The sequence below is a fragment of the Austrofundulus limnaeus genome, unplaced genomic scaffold (genome assembly GCF_001266775.1).
Source record: "Austrofundulus limnaeus strain Quisiro unplaced genomic scaffold, Austrofundulus_limnaeus-1.0 Scaffold298, whole genome shotgun sequence".
Classification (NCBI taxonomy): Eukaryota; Metazoa; Chordata; class Actinopteri; order Cyprinodontiformes; family Rivulidae; genus Austrofundulus; species Austrofundulus limnaeus.
In genome coordinates this window covers 592,268-599,019 of record NW_013952700.1, presented here as the reverse complement: position 1 = coordinate 599,019, position 6,752 = coordinate 592,268, and the positions used below count along the sequence as shown (strand labels likewise).

Here is a 6,752-nt window from a genome sequence, read left to right as displayed (position 1 = left end):
TCTGCAGCAGGCTGGACACCCTCCCCTCTGAGAGGGAGGCTGGACCAACAGACAGACCGACAGAGGAGGCTGACAGGAGCAGTGCTGCTGCTGGTGCTGCTGGTGGTGGGGGGCACAGGAGGTCAGTGTGGAGGATGTGCTCCTATGACAGGGTCTGCTGGAGTCGGGTCTACTCTCTCTGTGCCGGTAGGGTTTCTGCTGTCGCTCCTCTGTTTTTGCTGTGTCATGTTTTAGGTCTGTGATGTCAGCGGAAACTTTCCTCCTGTGTTTAAGAAGAGTGAAGGAAGCAGCCTACAAAATGTTGTCATGGCAGCTGATGTTTGTGTCCTCAGAGGCTGAAATTAGGGCTGAAGCAGCAGACTGTTGTTGTTATATCTTCCCTCTCTGGTCATGTTACCCCCCCCCCCCCCACACACACACACACACACACACTCCATGCAGAGGCTGCTGCATCCTCTAAGCAGCTTTTCCAAACGGACTTGTTGTTTCTGCTGCTGGCCTCTGATTGGTGTTTCACTGAGCACGAGGCTCCAGTGTGATGAATCCTTATTGATCCTTTAAACTGAGCTAAAAATAGTTTGTTACATCATCAGGCTCCTTTCTGCTGACCTACAGTGTCGTCAGGAGGAGCTAGGCTCCTGAGCGCTCACTCCTCTGGCTTTTAGCATAGCTAGAACTGTAGCTTTAATGGTTGGACTCAACCCTTTTTTAACCGTTTCTTGTACCAGTGGAGTGATTTCATTGAAATTTCCAAGAAAATAATCTTTGGGTGTACATCTACCACTGGTTAAGTTTTGCGGTTTGTGACATTTTGCTGGATGTAATTTTATCTCAGAGGACAGATCGGTTGGTAGAAGCAGAGTTTTCAGTTTGGATGGATAATGTGGCATTAAGCTGAGTGCCTCAGAAAAGTCTACAAATTTAAAGTCCTCCATGCAGTTAAAAAGTTTGAGGGCGCTCACATTTCATGTTCATGTGAGAAACTTACCTTAAAAAGAGTTTAGTTTCAGTTTATTGTGCTGGTCCACAGGACTGAGTTTATTTCAACACTTGGTAAGAAATCTGTGTTTTATTGTGAAGCAAACATGATGAGAACACATCCACACTCCAGGAGGGGTCACTGTCATGCTCATCTGTGAAGAGCATAAGAGCATTTATAGTACAAAATAAATAAATCCTGGTAATATGATTTGCCAAACAGTAGCTAAAATGAGCCAAAGTTGAGCTGAACCCTATAAAGCAACAGGAAATGTAGAAGTAGAAAAATGGTAGCTAAAAGTCACAGAAGTATAGAGTCACATCACAAAATTATTGTTGAGCTGCATTATGTAAAAAAAAGAAACTGTCATTATGTCGTGTTACAATTTTATGGTGTGACATCACTTTCATGAACATTTGATTGTCTTGATGGAAGAAAGCGTGGTGGAGAAAATGGAGACTGAGCCGCACACACAAAATTTCCTTCACCTTGTTACCAAGTTAGGTCAACTGGTTCCACTAAAGTGCTTTGAGTAAATGTAATTTATTCAGCTGGGTTTAGTGGATCCAGTTGATCCAGTAAAATCAACATGTCATTCATTCCTTTAAAGTACTTTTACTTTACTAATGAGTCTGAGCAATTTTATGACTTTTACATAAGTACTTTTCTTATTAGTGGAATAGTTTTATTTTTTTTACCAAAGTCTGAAGGTATTTTTATTTTTGCTTAGTTATTTCATTTAAGTTCTTTACATACCTCTGTAAGACTCATAGCTCAACAGTCATTTTGTCTGGTGGCAGATCTACACACCTGTAAAAAGTAGCAGAACAGTAGCTAAATGCTGAAAGTAGCTGAATGTTAGCTAAAAGTAGCAAAACAGTAGCTAAATGCTGAAAGTAGCTAAATGTTAGCTAAAAGTCGCAGACCTAAAATCTGAAAGTAGCAAAAGGCTTGTTAGAAGAAACAAAATGGTGATGTCGTAGATTGTGAGTTGCTCGCTATCAAAGTAGCTCTCGAGGAGTGGTGTCATTGGCTTGAAGGTACGGACATTTGGACAGATAACAAAAACCTTTCTTACCTTTAAACTGTCAAAAGATTAAACCCATGTCAAGTCAGTTGGTTGCTATTTTTTACATGTTTTCACCAAAACCTACAGACCTGGTTCTAAGAATGTGAAGCCTGACACCCTCTCTCGCCAGTTTTCTGTGTCTGACAGCTCCAAGACTGAAGCCCATGTCATCCCTTCTTCCTGTTTCATGGGGACACTCACCTGGGGGATCGAGAAGGAAATTTAAGAAGCCCAAGTCCAAGAACTTGACCCAGGAACCAGACCTGCATGTAAAAAGTTTGGGGAGAGTACTGGATTGGATTCATTATCACTGATTCACTTGCCATCCTGGGATCACTCAAATGCTGTACTAAAAGATATTTTTGGTGGCCGACCCTATGTCAAGACATTTGAGAGTTTGTTCACGCCTGTCCCACCTGTGCCCGTAATAAGAACAACAATCAACTCTCAGCTGGTCTCCTTCAACCATTGCCCATTAGGCAATGGTTGAAGAGATGTGACCAAAGGTAGACTTTGGTCACATCTCTTTGTACTTTGTCACTGGCTTGCTTCCATCTGAAGGCAACACACAGTCATTGGACCGGTTCTCCAAGGCTGTTCATTTTGTCCCTTTGCCTAAGTTACCTTCAGCTTTTGAGACTATTTAAGTCCTTATAAATCAGGTTTTCAGGATTCACAGAATCCCGCTGGATATTGTTTCTGAACGTGGACCCCAATTTATTTCACAGGTCTGACCTTTTGCAGTGCCCTGGGAGCAAACTCCAACCTGTCCTCTGGGTACTATCCACAGTCTAACGGTCAGACTGAACACTGTAACCAAGAGCTCTCAGGTGCATCCTTAATAACAATCCCTCTTCATGGAGGAAACACATCATTTGGGTCAAATATGCACATAATACGCATACCTCCACTGCCACTGGTCTGTCCCGTTTTGCGTCTCTCGGCCATACTCTACCTCTCTTCCCTAATATTGAAAGGGATGTTAGTCTATTCTGTCCAGCATCACCTCAGGAGGTGTTGTTGATTGTGGCACCAGACTAAGAAGGGTCTCATGATGACGTTTGAACAGAACAAGAGGTTTGCTGAAAGACAACGTTTCTTAGCCCCTAAGTAAGTGGTTGGACAAAGGGTCTGGCTGATCACTCGGGACATAAATTTGAAGGACATTCCCAAGAAGTTGGCTCCACGGTTCATCGGCCCCCTTCCCATCAAACACATCATCAGTGCCTCTGCGGTAAAACTTACCTTCTTCTATAAAATTCCATCCCACGTTTCACAAAGCCTGTCAATGACAGCCCATTATGCTGAGTCAGCATTCATACAATAAATTATAAACTCATCAGAGGAGCTAGTTTTTGGTAGAGTCAAAATGCCATAACCCTAACCCTAACCAAGCTTCTGATGATTCATCTTGTGTTCAGTTCACACTTTTGGTCCAGCCCCACTGGCTTGTGGGTAATTAAGAATAGGTACCACTTCAGGACTGTGTTAAACCAAGTTCAGGATTTTACCACAGGAGCCACTGATGCTGCCGCCTCTCTACATCAGTTATATAATTGATTTTCTAAAGTCAGTATGCTAAATGTGTCCACTTGAGTTAGGAGTAAATATAAAATATAAATACTTTATGTGTTGGAATGACTCATACGTGTGACGCCCGATTTGGTTGAAAAGCTGCTTCATTCAAAATGAACCAGATCCAGAGAATCCACGTTTTTAAAATGAAGTTATAAACTGTCTGCTTTTCACAGAAACACAAATATCCTGATTATTTATTTGCTTGGGTATATTCTCAAGTCTACCTTCCATCATAACAGAAGAAAAAAGGATGTTTGCCTGTACTGAGCAGGTTTGTTTGTCAGTAGCTTCAGCACTGTGGAGTGCACTGTAATAAATAATTAATTTTCATTTTATAACAGTACATTTGACTACCTTAAATGTTACCCCGAAAATTGCTCTTAATAAAATTTCCTGTTTACTTTCCTTCCAGTTATGGAACTGAGTTTTCACCATTGTGCACATTCATTGTTTGTGCAATGATGTCACCATTAAATGCAGATCTTCCCTACTGAGCCAGAGAGGCAGGGCAGGGAATGTGAGATGTTGAGTGTGGAGATCACTCTAAATATTAGCATAAAGCTGGAAGAGTCAAATATTCTTTTTTTAACCTGGATGTTCGTTTAAAGGAGAGTTTGGCTGAAGCCAAAAGACCACAATCATAATGTTATTTCCTGTACACTTTTTATGTCTTCGACCAATAGTGGAGCTGGGATATTAATCATCTCCTGTATGTTTTTCATATGAAGCTGAAAGCAGATGTCTGAGGACAGCTGGACTGAGTTAAAGATCACATTACTGCAGCTGTCTCCTCAGCTTCATCAGATAAAACTATTTCCTTTTTGTTGTTCTTGTGTTAATAATAAAATTTGCCAGAGATCTTTGTGTCTCTTTCCTTTTTATTTTAAGCCCCATCCTGTTTGAGACCCCCTCAGGTCCATGGGACTTCAGCGCTTCCACAGCCACATGACCCAGTTTCCTGTGGAGGAAGTTTCCTCACGCTTCCTGTGAACGCCTCCCTTGGAGGTCTGAAGAGAGGCCAGACAGATGTCAGAAAAGGGCAGTTCAGATGAGACCTGATGGAACAATAAACTCAGAAACGGAGTAACAAACATCAGCAGGGTAATGGGTTTGGTGTTGGGGCTCAGAGGCCAACATGTGGTGTCTGCAGTGTACCTCAGTCAAGATACAACCTTTTCTGGAGTTTGTCTCAGACACTTGGTAAGTGTGACCTTGTTGGTGCTATAGGCACGTTTTTAGCTTTTTATCTGGCACTAAATCAGTCCCCATCGTGAGCAGCACATTGGTGACAGAAGAAAGGATCAGCTTCATTTTAGGAGGAACAAAACCTCCTGCAGAACCAGGCTCAGAATGGGCCGTCATCTGCCTTGACTGGCTGGGTTTGACAGGAAAGAAACACAAAGACAGAATAACTGGTTTATGTGTAGTTTTTCAGAGCAGAAATCTAACATGTTAATAATAGAAAATGCTGGCGAAGATTCAAAATCATCATAATCAATAAAAAAGGTTTAAAAAAATAAAAATAACTGGACTTTTATTCTGAAGCATACTTCCCAGGAAGCTTTTTCAGTTCCAAATGTCTGGAGTTCCAGGCTTTATAGACCTGCATTAGAGAGTTCACATTTTAACAGCTTGACTAAAATGATAAGAAAATAAGAGCTATCTGGTTTTTGTATAAACAAAAGTTGAGTTCTGTTTGCATTCTCAGCAACCAAGTTCAGCTAAGTTCAGGACTAAGTTGGACTCCCTTGTTTGGGGAGTTCGTGAACAGAATATCAAGGTCCAGTTGCAGTGACGAGCACGTCTGGGTTGTCATCTTAGCTTTTTGCAGAAGATATGGTTCTGTTGGTGCCTTCAGAGTGCAGCGGGTCACTGGTGCAGTATGATTTATGTTATGAAACTGTGATCAAAGAATCAGTAACTCGAACCATTTCCTCTGAAATTAAAAAAACAGTTATCTTACAGAATGATATAAGTCTTGTCTTCTACTGTCTGCAGTCCTTCAGCTCCCTCCAGAGGAATGAGTGCTGACATCTAATCCAGGCCTGTAGGGCAGTCCTACAGACTGCTGTTGAGATACCTACAACAGGCTCTGTCCTAAAGTGATCCTGAGGTAGTCAGCTCTCTTTCCATAAATGCCAGTATATCCTGGTACCCATCTAACAGCAACACTTTTATCTCCCCCCAGTTGGTTGACTGCTTCGGCACACTCCCAGGCCAGTAGTGATGTGAAGTGTGGCCCTTGGAGAGCTCTAATAGCAGCTTGGCTATCTGTTAGGATGAATATTTCCTTCTGTGTACACTGAAGGTCTTTGAGAAATGCCACACATAGGTGGATTGCAGATAACTCAGCTTGAGATACAGTTGCAAAACAACCTACTGGGTATTTGTACTCTCTGTCACTATGGTTGTGCAAAATCAGCACCTTGCTCCCATTGTCCTTTTAGTTTGAAGAAGATGGAGGAGACTACTGTCCTGTGAATGGAGAGAACAGGTGGAAGAAATTTTGCACTCAAACTTTGACTTTGTTTGGCATTTATTCAGAGCTCAGAATACAAACCGTAACATATTTAAATGGAGGCGTGTCAGGGGAGGCGTGTCAGGGGAGGCGTCTCACGTGTGCTAAGTTCCACGATCATTGGGATGTATGAAGGAAAGGTGCGCAGGAACCTGCGCATGCATGGTTTTATACATCTGAATATTTTGGTGCGGCGCACATTTCTAAATTTGTCGGTACGTCACCTTTTAGTGTGAAAGCTGCACAATCCTTTATGCATGAGGCCTCAGGTACGGATTACTTTGCTGTACCAAACAACATGAAATTTGGCAGGACTGTAGATGAGTCTGACCTACACTGCGCCAGCCAATGGTTTTACGATAGACCCCATATTTGAGGAGGGGGCTCCTTTCAAAGAGGGGGTGTCTAGATACTGTACATCAGTTCAACCAATGCCCCCCCCCCCACACACACACACACACAAACCACTACAACTTTGGGTACGCACAACATTTATTAGGAATAAAGACTTCTGAGTTCTGGTGCATTTGTGCGTGTGGGGGTCATGTTACCACTGTGCGGTATCTAGTTTATGTAAATGTATGTATGGGTGTATGTATGTATATATA

The 6,752-nt window shown here is 42.2% G+C and overlaps 1 protein-coding gene across 1 annotated transcript in view; it reads left to right on the top strand.

The window, feature by feature from the left end:
* The window catches only part of LOC106526869 (IQ motif and SEC7 domain-containing protein 1), a gene marked incomplete in the record, with an annotated part of 38,368 nt that continues 31,616 nt past the window's right edge, over positions 1-6,752 (top strand). The window contains 1 exon segment of the mRNA XM_014021585.1: positions 1-186.